Below are 16,984 nucleotides of genomic sequence, written 5' to 3'. Positions count from 1 at the left end.
TCAGCTAACAATTAACTGCAAAGCACGGATATCCACACACGTATTTCATATATTTTCAATTCATTATGTGTTGTTTGTGAAAAATCCATTAATAAATATGCAAACCAATAAAAAAGTGCTATTTTTCGCTTTCAATTAAAAAGTTATATGTGCCGTATTCATATGCGTACAGTTTCATATAATTTGTCACGTAAAATATTGTAATGGTTTAACCCCAGTTTCGCTCCGACATTTAAAATTTCTTCCCTCCATAAATATATCAAAACTGAAAAACAGGGGGAAGGAAATTTCATATCGCAAAACTTGGGGGGGGGGGGGGGGGGAGGACAACATTCTAATCTCATTCATTAATTTGTTTCTCTGCTTAAGTATAAACCAACAACATAGAATCTGAAAACAGAAAGCCCAATGAGCTAAGTCTGCGCACATGAACAGTCGCTGTGGCAAATTTGTGATATCCGCGATTTAACGTCTAGTTGCAACTGTTGGATATGTTTTAGCCTTGATTGAATTTCATTTCCTAAGACAACTTTGGAATAACTGTTCGATATGTTCTAACCTTGCAATTTCAACCCGAGATAAACAAACCCTATGAGCTGAGAGTAAGTACATAAGAATTTAAGGAAAATTAGTGATTTTCAAACTTCAGTTACTCCGGCCCATGATGTCCCTGGGGGATGAATTTTTGTATATGTACTCAATGGCCCCCCAAGAATATGTATACAAAAAATCATTACCGTAGTCCCCCGGGGGGCTGTGATAAAACCCCGGAAAGGTACAATATGGGGGGTAAAAAGGAGTAGGGAAGGGGAGGGGGGTCAAATGGCACAAAAGGCACATCAGTAAGGCACAAGAAATGTGTGTGCGAAATTTCAGCTTGATTCCTTTTTTCGTCTGTGCTGTAGTGCTGTCAAAGAAAGCGAAAACTTTTTTGAACAGAGATTTTATAACTTTAATACCTCCTCCCCCTGATGATCCAGGGGATTGTATTTTGCTTTACGGCGTCAGGGGCCACTAGAGATTGAGTGTACCAAAAATCAACTCCGGATGTCTTCATGGGGCTGAGATACAGAGGGGTGAAAAACCCAGAAAATCCCAACTTGTTCTGTCGTGTAATCTTGTTCTTGGTCGCTTTTATTTTCTTTCGTCTTTGGCGGTGAATTTGCTTCCGTTGGCTGCTGACGTTTGGTTTCCTTGGCGGGGCGGGACGCTCCTGCGTCCCGTGATTGGTCGCTTTTATTTTCTTTCGTCTTTGGCGGTGGATTTGCTTCTGTTGGCTGCTGACGTTTAGTTTCCTTGGCGGGGCGGGACGCTCCTGCGTCCCGTGATAAACAATGGCAATCTCTGATCTAGCGTCTTTAGCTAGCTAAATGGTTACACTACCTGGTAAATTTTTTAGAGCTCGTAATTTCGAAAAAGGGGCCACTAGAGAGCAAAATCATCACCATGGCAACAGTGGCCCATTGTTGCCCCCCTTGGCACAAAGTTGTACCATTTTACGGTAATAAAATTAATTGTGACAACAACTACGAAAAAAGTCTTTTTTCTTGATGTCTTCGTAACATCAAGTAGTATCACATACTACGAAAATAGAAATCAAAGAATGGAAAAGACCCGGAAAGGAATTTTGAAAGCATGAGAACGTAGATCCCCCCCCCCTCCCGTAAAAGTTTTAACTGTGTGCGCTAAGATACAGACTTTATAAAAATGTTGATAGAATTCATGATCGATAATGAGTGAATTAATGATCAATACGATTGACGCTTGACTAGTCCATGTTCATTAGAACGAATCTTTAACATACGGTGCATAAAATTAAACTTGTAGTTTTGGAAACAATTTCACCTCAAACCAAAGCAAGTAAAAACTTGCAAGAAAAGAACTTAAAAGATTGGGGATCGTAGCTCATCTGAAAGAAATTATCGTAAAAAAGGGTACTTTTAATGTGAACGAACTTGAGTAAGACGAATTATGGTGGCAGGTTCGTATTTTCTGGTTTCTGGGTGGGGGGGGGGGGGGGGGGGGCAAAGGGTATGAATTCATTGCATTTTATAGGAAAGAAGCATCAAAATAAAAGCAAAAATTCACATTTAAATTATGTTTTGAAAATACAGAGGGTCATTTGCCCCCCCCCCCCCCCCGATTGCTCAAATGACGGACCTATTAAGAAATGTGGGACGTTATGAAGGTAATCTTACAGCATTCAACTAGAACATTGAATTAAACTAAAATGAAGCGGGTAGCAACGAAATGCTTTGTAACATTTTATTTTTAAATAAACTCACCAATTCGGCATACTTTTTAACAAGAAGTAAATTTTGATTTCCTTGTGAAGAAAACCCAATTAATTAAATGTTTGGTTAGAAGCAGTAATAAGAAGTATTATCAACATTTGGAACAATTAGTCTGAAAAGAAAATAGTTTTCTTGAACTTTTGGTGACTCAAATAGTTTAGAAAAATTGAGCAATAGAAAGAATAATCATAGGTTTAACGCTCGCGGAAAGAATTTGAGCTAACCATTGAAGTATTACTTCTTAATTCTTTACAATGGGAATGTTTTTTTTATTGCCAATTAAATACTAATTGAAATCAAATCATTTGTTTTATCACCTTCATCAACGCATCATGATTCGATTAAAAAAAACGATTAATTACCATTTGGTAATGACAAGTTGAGAATTAGAACTTATATTCTAAACGCAACTATGGACTGAATTTACAACCTGTTTTCGAGAAGTCATCACTAAAACCAACATTAGAAGCAGTAAAATGATGAAACGACTCCATTTGTCAAAAAAGGTTAAGGCAAAAAATTGAAACATTTTCTTTTTGAAGAAATAACGTTAGAATAAAATCAATTTTTACTCAAAACAGCTAAATTGCCACTGCGTCAATACGTTATTTTAATTACTAAAGTCGGATCCCGACTTACGCGAGGGACGCGTTCCAAGACTCTTCGCGTAAGTTGAAATTTCGCGTTGTGGAAAAGGGTATGTAGGGGAATGTGGGCAAAGTGGAATGGTTCAGATCACTTACTTTTTCTTAAAATGAACAAATTGCATTTGTTTTGAAAACTACGGTACATAAAGAAAGAACGCTGTATTTTATAATAAAACTTGCACTGAAACATTATTTTTTAATTTTGACAGTAAATTTGTACCTTTAAAAAAAGGTGGAAAATTTTCCCATCTTTTTTTCATGGGGCAAAGTGAAAAACAAAATATTTTTCGAATGAAATATTTTCTATTTGCATGTTCAAGATATTTTTGATAAAATACATGAGTAAATAAATGAAGAAATGAAAATGAAATGAAACATTAACCGAATGAACAAATAAGAAGTTAATACGTGAGAAAAATTAAATGAATGGATAAAATAGCAATGGAAGAAGAAAATAAGTGAATGAATGAACAAATAAGGAAATTTTTAAATGAAAGAATGTGATTGGAACAACTAATTAACTTATACGTAAGTGATTTTATAAAAGATTTAATAAGCAAATGAAATGGAATATATTTCCCTTTGCCCCATCCACTTTGCCCGGCTTGCCCTTCATTAAACTTACAAAGCATTTGAAATACAAATAAGCTTAATATTAAGCAAATAAATACTGCGCCGTATATTAGTATGTCTCAATTAATATTTAAATAACAATAACTTTAATTGATTAAAGTTGTATTAATAACAATAACTTGATCGTGTAACAATAACAAACATAATTTTCGACTTGCAACAAAATATTACAATATGAGTATCAATTTTTGAAAATTGTTTGTATTATCAAATTCTTTGACTTTCAGAGGTAATTTTTTCCTGACTGGAATAGACTACATGTGTTACTACATAATTAAAATATTACCAGGCTGGTGGCGCTAAAAGCAGAGTAAATATTTGAACTTTTCACTTTGCCTCATATTCCCCTATATGATTTTTTAAATCAACATACCGAGTTATTTTAGACATTTTTAAACACATTTCAAACTGTTTTAGACCACGTTTAATTCTACAGGGTGTCCCAAAAGGTCGTTTACAAACTTAACATGCTGGTCTGCCATATCATGAACAAGATTTACATAGTAACATACGTTCGCAAGCAAAATGCTGGCGCACTACGCACACCAAGTCAGGCACTAACGGATGCAGAACATGTCGCATAATTATTACACAAAGACGATTTTACACAACATTTTAGTTTTCAAGGAAGGCTTATAGCTGTTGTTGAAATTTGCTGCCTTTAACTGTCAGACACCGTCGCAACGAACGAAGTACCGACCGTCGTAATAACGATCCATTCTGACAAGATTTCTCTGATCGCTGCGTTGTCGTTGCAACGTGATTATGAGAGCTGGCAGGACTCAAATTTTAGCAACTGCTTTAAGCTTTCCTAAAAGACTAAAATGTTGTATAAAACCGTCTTTTGTATAATAGATATGTGACATGTTGTGCATCCGTTAGTGTCTGACTTTGTGTGCATGGAGTGCGCCAGCATTGCGTTTGCGAACACATGTTCCTATGTAAATCTTGTTCATCATGATATGACAGACCAGCATGTTAAGTTTGTAAACGACCTTTTGAGAGACCCTGTATATTACCATTTATTATATAAAGAAATGAATTTTTACAATATTTTTAAGAAAGCTGCGTTATTCAACATAAAATACTGTTACGAATGCACAAAATCAATGATCAATGGGGGAGAAAGACGTAAAATAAAACAGTATAGTACGTACAGTATATAATAAAAGCTCTGCACTATAATAGTACTGTACAGTAGACACAATTATAGTTAAATTTATAATTTAAAAATTGAAGATTATGATTTATGCTGCGCAATCAGATCGTTATTCTAATATATTTTAGTACAGTAGCTTCGCATTTACTTTTATAATCTTTCCATCTATGTTAACACCCCTCTTTTAGGGTCCACAATGCACGAGCAGCTCACAATTTCAAACTGTTTGCATTTTGCTTAAACACTGCGAGTTTTAAATTAAAACTTAGTTCTGAACTTATACGGATTGCCTTTTTCTTGACTTTTAATTGCACGTATGGAGGATACACTCATACCTAACTATCGTGCAACCTTCGATCTACTTTTTAGTGATTCAAACGTATCAAAAAACTTTACCTTTGCTTATATTGTCGAAAACTTTTGCTTTTTGTTTCCATCTTCACAAACTTAAGGTAAAACAGCGTGCCTAGGTGCTACAATATTTCATCAACTTTCATATTTAGAATAAATGAAAGAAAAATGTGAAGCAGTAAGTTATACACAATAACAAAGCGATGTTTGGACTAGTGCGATGTATGGGAACTTTCGCAATCAGTCATTCACGAATTCGATATTTAATAATAAATAACGAAGCCAGCACTTGGCACCATGATTCCTTGCTAAATATTTTCGTAATGCGAGCGAGAAATTCGTTTTAGCTCTAAAATTCTTTGCTCGTGAAAAACTCGCGTTATAGTCATTTCGCGTAAGTCGAATCGCGTTGCAGCGGGAGTCGACTTTATTTGATAGACTTTAGAAAACTTATATTAAGTACGTAGAGTCGACTACTGAGTACGTCAACCCAACAGTATAGAATCAATGATCAATCTGCCATGGCCGACTATTGGAAAATGCTTAAGAATTAAGTACCCAGTGGTCGGCCACCCCTGTAAAAAATATGAGTATGAGAAAGAGTTTATTTTTAGTTGAAACTTTATGCTATACAATCCATTAAAACATCAGTAAAAGCAAATTTACTGTCGCACAAAAAAAAGAAGGGTACTTAACATTTAAAGATGACATGTCTTCTTACCGAAAAAATAAGCAGAATCTCAAACTAGGATGATGGGCACACCATTTAAAATAAAATGACTCATTACTATTTAATGAAAAGTAACTGCAACTTCACTGTTATTGGATGATAATTGGGGACAAGAAAAGGAATGTGGGAATGTACCATATTCGATTTTGAGTTATATATGTTTCTATTTATAAGCAGTTTTATTCCTTGTGGCCGACTATTGGAAACTGGCCGACTGCTGGACCCTATACAGTTAAAAAAAACCTTTTAAACATGTTTTTCTGAGTCAAGTTTTAAATACAGAAAAAGTTTTTGGAATATACAGCACAGCAGTTCTTTCCGACTTCTGCTTAGCATCCGCCGTCGCACATAGGAGTATTTGGCCAGTAAAACCAGACAAAAATCAAAATCCAAAAGTTTTACGAAAATTGTTTTAAACCTACTTTACTTCAAGTCAAATAACTGTTCTATCAAAAGACAGCAGTAAATATCTCACCTGTTACATTTCCGTTGGTGTACGCTAGTCGGAACTTACAAGGAGACGGCACAACGTGGGGTCGGAGATGTGTCATTTTTTTTTTTTTTTTTGTGGTGAAAGAGGACCCCTAATACCTTACGTGGTTAAAGTAATACGACGCAATACTCAGAAAACTATGAGAAAAATCGATTTAAAGTCCCCATGGAGTCTCCTAGGCGCCTTATGAGTTTAAAATGTCAATCTCTCGATCAGCCGCCGCTAGCCTAGTTGGTTAAGTTGCGATCTTATGCTCCAGAGATAGCACGATCGAATATCACTCTGGGTCTTTTTCTTTTCGCTTCTTTTTTTTTTTTTTTGCTACCACAACAATTAGTGGTAACAAAGTAGTGGTAGAATGAAAAATATAAATTATTTTTAATTGTTTTGCTGGAAGAAAAAGGAAATAGTTTTCAAAAACATGATGTAAATAAATTCTTAAAAATTATGTAGGGAAGAGAAACTATTTCAATAATTGCTGTAATAACAAACAAAAAAAGAAAAAAAGATCCGAATGTCCTATGAGCATATGTCCCGTATAACCGTAAGGGGACCACAGGTCAAAAACCTTTACAAGGAAAATCAAACCGTACAGAATAACGAGCAAGAATGTTTTTCAGTGAACGAAAAAGTTTGCGATCCTTGGCAAAAATAAATTTCAGAAAGTAATATAGGGGTGAAAGCGTTACCAACTGATTGTTGTGATAGCAAAAAAAGAAAAAAAAAAGTTCCAGAGTGGGATTCGCTCATGCTACTCGTATCTCTGAAGCACATGATTGCGCCTTAAACCAACTATGCTAGCGGCGGCTGCTCAAGAGACTGATATTTTAAACTCATAAGGGGCCTAGGAAACTCCATGGCGATTTTAAATCGATTTTTCTCATAATTTTCTGAGTACTGCGTCGTATTACTTTAACCACGTAAGGGTACTAGGGGTCCTCTTTCAGCACGAGAAAAAATTGACGCAAATCTCCGACCCCACGGTCGTGCCGTCTCCTTGTTAGACCTTGTTGGAACCTCTCGCTTTTGCTTTCGACTCTTATCATGCTAAGTCTCCGTTTTATTGTTACTGTATTTGAATGCGATGGAATTTAGTAAAAAAAACTTTTGAATATGGAAAAGGGCGATATGTAGCTCCATCTAAAATCCTGCTTCGTCAAATTATTTTAACATTTGTCATTTTCTTACTCTGTGAAATTAAGTCAAAATTGAGTGTTTATTTTTCACTAAATTTTTTAAAAATTAAAGCTTTTGTTTAATTTCCGGGTCGAGTCGGGCTGTACTTTTGTTATGGGCATAAAATATAGACTGTCTGCTATGGTATTCTGTAAAAACATCTTCCGCCTATTTCCGCCATTTTGTTTTTTATGAGTTTAAAGCTGGTGAGTATAAAAGGGTTAACTATTTCAAGTTCGGAGGTTTTTCTTATTTCTTTATAAATTCTTCTGAAATTGTCAAGTCTTTTACCAGAATAGGATTATAAGATATTATGAAAGAATTCAAAGCCATGATACTGGATAAAAAGTTTACATTGTCGGAAGAAAAACTTAAGGAATTAGGGAAATAGGCAGATTACATATTGAGTCGTGCTTTGAAGTATTTTTAAACAGAGTTCAATTGTAAAGAGGCATCTGAATGCTATATTGATGTTCGTTTCTTGAAAATAGAGAACAATGGCTAAGGTTATTTCATTGGTGGTAGGCAAAATCTGCCCAATTAGCAGAAACTATTCAAAGTCCTTTCAATAACTAAATGGTAAAGCTAAAGAACTACAAAATCAGGTACCTGTTGAAGAGATGACAAGTGTAGTTGGTATAAGCCAGTGCACCATAAAAACAGTAATAAATCCAAAATCATAAAATAACTAAATTCTTTACCAATTGGATCAACCAAACTTCGAAAAAACTATTATTTCCTCTATAATAACCTAACTGTTGTTCGGAAACAGACACCTCACGAGACTCTCGCAATCTCTGCAGACAGAGACTTCTCTTGAAGGCAGTGGGAAAAAATTAGAATGATAACAAAAGCAATTACCCATAAATGTTCAATTGCAGAAAGTGTTTAGAACCGGTGGGCAACGAAGCGGTCTCGCATCACGACGGGGCCGGTTCTGACTCAACTGCGTGCAATTTGTTCCTTTTACTCAGTAGCCACAGCGTTCTCGTTTTTTCTACCGTAAAATTTTACAGCATAATAGGATTTTAGAGTAAAAGTTACTGGCAACAAGATGCCAGTAACTTTTACCGTAAATTTTCAAGAAAACTTTCAACAGTGTACTGCTTCACCACGATGGGTTACGACTGTATAAATATAATAGTACAGGGGGGAGAAAACGTCTTCAGAGGGAAAAAAGCAAACTATGTTACTGATACAAAAATAGGGCTATGATGGGTACCAGCAGATACAGTATAAACAAAAATTTTGAAACATTACCGAAAACGATGCAAATATTAAACAGAACTCCCACTACATGTTGTAATTATTGATGGTAAAGGAAACAAAATTACAAAATATTATTCCTTCCTCTGTTAGATTTTGTCGACCTATACGAGTTAGATTATTATCCTATGCTTTAAAGTATATATAAATTTTTGGTGCCAGGTACTAAAGTTTACCTTTTAAGCAATCCAACGAACTGCTCAGTTTTCAGAGAAGGTAGCTGTAACCCGCAATAAGCATCACCGAGTACATTTTTCACTGCAATTTAGCACAAGTGTATTGTAACAGATGCAAACTAAACAGACACTTAGGAAATTTTAACCCCTACCAAAGAAATGGTAGTAGACCCAGGCAGTTTTAAAGAACAAACTCGTTTTCCATTGAAGGAGTAAATATGATGATCGCAAGACGCAAGCACGCAGTAATAAATACTAGATGAGCAACCGTTTAATTGCAATAAGTGTATAGAAAAGAAAAAAAGATGATAATTTTCTAAGAAATATATTTTTTCCTTTAAATAAACACCTTATTTTGATCGAGTAGCAAGTTTCAATGCATTATATGACACAAAATCGAATAAAATAATTTTGTCCGTTTTTTTGATACAAATACTCCTATGTGCATATTCAGTAAATTACCGCCCATTAGCCAGGGCTGAAGCAGAAATACGTGAAAGACACCGCCAGTTCAGTCATTTCCAGCCGAGGACTGCAGTTTCGTTGGCTTCCTTAAGAGGTTTTCCATCTCCAGCTCAGTCACTTTCCTATTCCGGGCTGACGAGTGCTAATAAGCACGAAACTGCAGTCCTCGGCTGGAAATGACTGAACTGGCGGTGTATTTCACGTACTCCTATGTGCATCGGTAGCACGAAACGTGACCTTCGGTGAAAAAGGTTTTCTTAGTGAGCTCAAAATCGTGTGCGCTATAGTGCCGTGGGCAGGTAAGGGTAGTAATTGCAAATTTTTCTTTTTTCCTTTTATTTTGCATTTTTGTCACTTGTTGTACCTTAGCTTTATTGTACAAGCTTGCTTATTTGGTTTCCACTGAAAAAAATGCGCGAAAAAAAAGACGTCCCATTCCAACATTTCCCTATTGTTAGTATTGAATCCAAGACACATGTCTTGAAATATCTCGAAAACTCATTTCTGCACATACTGCCTTTTACCTGACCACGGCAGAATACATTCTACAATTTGTGATTTTATATCGTCATGTTTCTTTTCTTTTCCCCTTTAAAGAGAAATTGTCGCTTCTTAATACAGCAGTTTAACAAACGGTAACAAATAGCTTTACAAATTGTTTAAAGAAAACTTGAAGAACATACGTTACTAAGAAGCCGCACGGAACTAATTTTTAGGAAATTGAAACAATTTTTAAAAATTCTCTTCGCAAAATGCAAATATTGCGCAAGGTAACGTACGCATAGATAAAGAAACTCTGCCATCTCGTTCACACGGATGATTTACATTAAAAAGCTTTTTTTTTAAACTTGCAACATGAAACGGATAAAGCCCTAGATCCTAGCTTAAGTAGCGACACGTCCGCCATCTTGGGGCTAAACGATACTTTCCTCCATGTCTGATACTGTGAAGTAAAGTGTTTTACTTCTTGAATGTGGTATTTCTTGATCGTGAATTAACGTAGAGTTAATAAGAAACCACAATTAAGAAGCTAAACACGCTACATCACTATAGCAGACATAGAAGAAAGCATCGTTTAGCCTCAAGATGGAGGACGTGTCGCTACTTAAGCTACGATTCAGAGCTTTAGAAACTGAAAGTGAAAAACCTATAATACTCGAACACAACCGAAAAAGACTGTTAGAACGCTGACACCAGCGATTAATGTTTTACTTATGATGGATCTTTTTGAATGTTGCAGCTACAGTTCACTTGACTAGTTATGAAAAATCGTTGCCTTACGTGCAGAAAACGACATGTACTTCATGTAGTTTCCATTTCATTAATTTATCTCATATGTTACTTCTGTGAAAGAAGGAGGAAAAATGTTTCAATCCTTATTTGTATAGCAAGTATTGATTTTCTGACAGAGCATATTTTTACAACAATATGCAGAGACCGCAACTCAGTAGACATACAGATTAATAGAATCGAGGCTAAGTTCTCAATGGGGTTGTTTCCTTCAGTCAAAAGTACTGCTTTTAGTCACTGAAATTGATAGAATAAGCAAAAATAATGACATGGGCCCAGAAAATACTTTCCTTTCCCCAACAGTGATTTTTTAATTATTTTTTTAAAATTTCCGATTTTTCAAACAAGGCGTTTTCTTGATGACGTCACAAATGATGCATTTTGGCGCATCTTTCCACAGCGTTTTCACGTTATGATAATCAAGCAGAGAATTAAACAATTATGCTCTACGCTTGCTATCAACTATATCGTTGCTAATACACGTGAGTAAAAATGCGAATTAAATATTTTGCTCTGTGAATGGCAACACTGAATGGCATTTCATCATTTGTAATGTCATCGGCAGAAATATAAACAATAAAAGCTCACCGATTTAAGTATTTTTTTAAAAATATTAAACTTAAGCAAATTATTTAAAAAATGGTCAGATCCTACGTTTTTAAACATGCTCTTTCAGAAAAAAAAATACTTTTAAAATTTTGGAAACTACCCCAATGTCACGGAGGGACTTTTAGAATGTAAGTGCCAAACGGAAATAGCGTGAATATTTAGAAAAAGATGCGTGTAATAATGAGTATAAATGAAGTTTATTCTGTACTCAAATTTATTCCAAGCATTTACAGTAAGATATTAAAAAAAAAACTTTTAAAACTCAAATTGTTGATGTATCGTATCATATAACTTTGTAAATTTCATTGTATTAAGGCGAAAGGATCGACTTCAGAGGAAGAGAAATTGGACATGGGTACGGAATCTCTTTTCACTGTGCAGAACGCACGATGTAGGCACGCGTAGAAAGCGTACGTAAGCCCAGATAAGGATTAAAATTCTACAAATGATGTTATATAAGAGGAAACACCTTACCTAGACATACAACACAGCAGTATTGATTTAAATTTATTATTTTCTATGATCACATAGTTCATTTTATAACGAGGTTTTAAAATAATCCACCAAATAAATAAAGTCAAATATACGGTAGGAGATTTTCATGGGCCTGTTTATCAAGGGTTAAATTAGAGACAAATTAACAAACTTACCGTTCCAGATGAGAGGGGGTGCATAAGCTATTTATTCTATCGCATCCCATTATGCTGTTGCGTAATTTACATGTGTCAGAAGATCTGTGTAACTTTTGGGTCTGTTTTAGCTTTGATGTTGTATTTTGTTATTATTTAATTATTCACGTTTATATAATTTTTGTGAAAATGAGAACTGTGGATGCTTTTTTAAAGTTCGTTTTCTAAGACTATTTTTGAAAACAAAATGGCAACAGCAATTTCAGCAAGACCACATTCACAAACTCTATGAGCTGGTGAGAGAAACTACATAAGAATTTTGGGAGAAAAGAATTCCGCAACTTTTTTAATCTGTCAAGAAATATTTCGGTAAGTTAACAGTGGATCCGGTAATACATTTTTTTTTGCGGGAAAAAAAATAAACACACTCACACACACACACACACACACACACACACACACACACATATATATATATATATAGAAACACTATCATATATTGTATTTATAATCTGGACAAGTCAACCAAAATGAACTTCACTACTCAATTCAATAGTCACCACAGGCTGCTCTATGATACTGGTAGACAACACATTTGATAGCAATATAAGGATTGAACAAGAACGAAAAATTCTTTTAAAAGAAGGAAAAAATGAAAAAATCCCAAAATACCCTGGAGCCTCATCAGGGGGTACTCCCCAAGGGTAGGGAAAAACCATGAGATGTTTCGTGAGTGCTGCTGGCGAAATTTAGCAAAAAAAGCAGCACTAGTCCCCGACATCTCACAAAACAAGCAATTGGGTTACTGAAAGTCCAGAATATCAGCATGACATGAAATACAAACATTGAACCTTTTAAAAAACGAAAAATACAAGTTTTATCTAAAGAAAATAGAACAATATTTAAGCTACAAGATTTATATGAAGAAAATAGAACAACATTTAAACCACAAGAGAAACAAAATTCATACCTGAACTCAAAATCAAAAGAAAGAACGTACAACCATCAAATTCATGGAACAGAAAAATTAAGAAACTGACAATTGACTATCGCTAGTCCTCCACAAGACTGCAAATGAAATGCTTCGTAAGATGCTCCGGATATTGGTTTTCAGTTAGGGTAGCAGTTAAAATTTGAATCGCTGTTTTCAGATTTGTTTTATTATTGCATATTTTTTTTTTACAGTGGCTCCCAAAAGTGTTCGTACACCTTGAGATTTTGTAGTAAAACCAAAATAACGCAAAACTGAATTCGAATATGAAGTCCAATTTTTTTTCGCACCATTCCTATGCCATTTTGAATCAAACCCAGTAGTTTTTTTCAAAATATTGCCAGATTTTAATTTTGAAATTTGTAGGTCATGACCCGGATATTCAAAAAAAAAGAATGTGCACCTATACCAAGTTGTTCAGTATCATGAGGAGATAACGTACCAAAAAGTCCCAAGAGTTTGAGCGTTGGGTTTGGGAGTTACAGGGGGGCAAAGAGGGGGCTCAAAATGCAGATTATTGATTTATATCAGCTGTATCTCCAACACTATTCCTTTTCATAAAAGGTTAATTGAATAAAAGTTGAATATGGTACATATAACTAATATTACAAGTAATATTTTTTGCAAAAATCTGTCTTTGGGGGGGGGGGGATTCCCTCCCCCTCCCATTTTTGAGATATACATTGTACAAATGAAAAAGTTTCCTTGCTCGTGTTTTATTGTTTTTAAAATAACATTTTTTGAGTACATTCCGTTTGCTTCCCCTCCTCCTCACCCCCCCCCCCTGTTAATGAAATGACGGGCTTATTCGGGTCAAAATACAAATTTTTGACGCGTTTCTCAGACATTTTAATGTCTATTTCTGCCAAATATTATACCAGATTAAATTGAATACAGGGAAGTTCTTTAAAAACATGATCCAGATTTGGGTTTCATGTGGTTTTTAGCTTTATCTTGTTCCTCATCATGTGTTTCCCTAATTTGAATGATTTGCTCAAAAATGTTTATTTTCGATAATTGAAATACTTCACTTCTTTATTATTCAGTCTTCAAAATTTCATAAAAGGTTTTAATTTCCTGGTTATTAATTGATTAAACCACATCTTTAACTCTTCATTAACCGAGTTTATAAGACACTGAATTTTGTATGAATGACGTTTAACTTCTTTGTTAGAATTTCATAATTCCAATAATAGGAATTATATGCTTGTGACAAAAACACATTTAGTGTCACTTTTTTTCCCGATTTTATTTCACGTTCAACATTTTCTGCCATTTTAGCTCATTTTTCTTTTGCTTACATTATAGTCATGCATTCAGAAGAAATGTTTTAGGACCACGGGGGAATGTACCGCAATGCGACTTTTTCAACACTTTAATTTTGTTCTTAAATTTCATTTGTAAGCAAAACTTTCACAGATATACCTTAATTTGGAGACAAGAAAGTTTTTACATTCTTTTAAAATAGTACTTTAATGGAAATGCAAGTTCAAAAATGAAAACCTACATTTTTCTTGAAGTAAACAGAAATTATATTTATGTAATATCCCCAAAAAGAACAGAAGCGGATCGGATTGAAATGAAAAAAGATAGGAACAGACGTTAAACACACTTTGTCGAATTTTGACTGTACAAGCAATACACGAATTGATTATTCATCAGCATTCGTTTGATTGTTAGTCTGAAACACTGAAAGATTATGAATGATCTCAACTAAAAACGTTGAGCGAAAATAATACACTGAATTTCCGTAAATGATCGAATCTAAGTGTCCAAAATTGATGGCTACTTTTAGAACCGAAGCAGCACCGCTAGTGACATATTTGTTAGTATTTCAACCACAGGAAGGGAGGGGGGGGGGAGATTTGCAAGTATAATCTTTGCTCTTGCCAAAAAAAAAAAAAAAAAAAAGGTTTAAAAAATCAGAGATTCTTTGTCATTTCCTTTTTTAAATGAAAGTAAAATGTTTGTAATTTTTTCTTAAATTTTTTCAGAAACATAACATATTATACATTTGGAAGCAAAAGTCTTAGTTTTTACTTTTGAAAATGTTCCAAGGAAAAAAGCAATTCAAACTTGAAAAATGCCAAAAATTACGCTTGAAAATCAAAACAAACATCGTTTAAATGAGTTCTTTCCTATGGTGCATTTCCTTTTTTTCTGCACTCAACAGAGGTTACAGAAATAGAAGTGGCAAATCTGCAAAGTGAAGAGAAAACACAAATTATTCTTATAGAAGAGTTTAAGCGGGCCCTGATTAACCTCTGAAGTGGGAAAGCTCCTTCTTATTTCAAGGCCTCACAAATTCTGTGTTGGAAAATTTTCTAAAAATTCAACGCACATTTAAATAAAATTCAGTGTTGCTACAAGTTTTAAAAGTGACACAGCAAAATTCAGATCAATGTTTAACCTCTCCTCCGACAGATAGAATTTTTGTAAATTACACACGTTTTCACTGAAATTCTAAACAATAAAGGGTGGTTTTGCTGAAACAGATTTGTCCTGTCACAAAATTGTTATGAAAGTGCATTGTAATAGTTCGGCCAAATTTGATCGAACCAGTTCTAATGTTTGCAGGTGCTTTAAAAGCAGAATCTGGAATTTTTAAGCAGTTTTTCAGTTATTTTTGGGCCTTCCCGTGCCTTTTGGGTAATCAAGCCCTGCGCTAAAGGCGCTACGTCTTACCTTTCAGATTTCAGAAACTACCCCTTTTCTATACATTCAACATTCATTCCGACATCCAGTTCACACTGAGACCCAAAAACAGACGTACAAAGCAGTACAAAGCAAAACTGCAATCGTTAGACGACCAAATTTTCTTTCTGTTTTTGTCCTTCAAACTTTTAAAACCGATATGTATGTGTGTGTGCTTTCGTTTCTATATTTTAAAACTTTGAGGATTCGTAATGATTATTTCCGCGCATAGTATATTATTTTATTATTTAAAAAAATTTGTTTCAAGTTCACAACTTGGTGATTCCTGTTAAGCTATTTTTATTAATTAAGATTCGCTAAAGTTCGTAAGTAATACTATGTGTTGAGTTTCTATAATTCCTCAAATTTTTACTAAAAGATTACAAAAACATTTTCTGCTTTTAAATTTGAAGTATTGGTTTTTATTTAGTTTCTTAAAGTTTTTTGGTTTCTTAGGCCATGGAACCAACTAAGTGGTCTGAATTCCCCTCCCCCCCCCCCCGAAAAGACCCCCGCGCTGCTGGGTCTGCGGGTACATAGATTTGAGCCTGCGTACAGGAGAATTAAATTTCAATGCCATCTCTACGCCATTTTAACTTAAAACCGAAAAAAGAAAAAACTTCAAATATAGGATTACTATTAAGTTTTTTAGTATAATATCCATCGGCAAAAATGAATCTATGAATTTCTATAGCACAGTTCTAAAAAAGAGAGTGCACTTCGGAATTTATTTCTTATTCGATGAACAAATAAGTGTCAACGTTATTTTGGATTGAGATACGTATGATTAGGCCTGTTATTTCATTTACTCATGGGAGGGGGGGGGGAGCAAAGGGAATACACTCGAAAATGTCATAAAATACCTGCAATGAAAATTTTGCATTTTTGCAATGTATATATCTCAAAATCCGAAGGGGGAGGGAGGGGGTCAACCCCCGCCCCCTTAATGACGGATCTGTGTAAAAATTGTACTTGCAGTGTTTGTAATTTGTTCCATAATCAACATTTATTCAATTACCCTTTCATGAAAACGAATAGTGTCGGAAATACAGCTGAAATAAAGGAATAATCTGCATTTTGAGCCCCCTCTTTGCCCCCCCCCCCCATAACTCCCAAACCCGACGCTCAAACTCTTGGGACTTTTTGGTACGTTATCTCTTCGTGATACTGAACAATTTGGTATAGGTGCACGTTCTTTTTTTTGAATGTCCGGGTTCGGCCCTTTTTCGACCTAATTTGACTGGACTATTAGGGTAGCAGTTAAAATTCGAATCGCTGTTTTCAGATTTGTTTTATTATTGCATATTTTTTTTAAATCTAATAATTCTGTATCTGCAACGAAAACATCTTTGAAAACTGTATTGATAAGGATCATGGGCAT

This window comes from Uloborus diversus, chromosome 4 (genome assembly GCF_026930045.1).
Source record: "Uloborus diversus isolate 005 chromosome 4, Udiv.v.3.1, whole genome shotgun sequence".
Taxonomy (NCBI): domain Eukaryota; kingdom Metazoa; phylum Arthropoda; class Arachnida; order Araneae; family Uloboridae; genus Uloborus; species Uloborus diversus.
Note: the sequence above shows the minus strand (reverse complement) of the source record.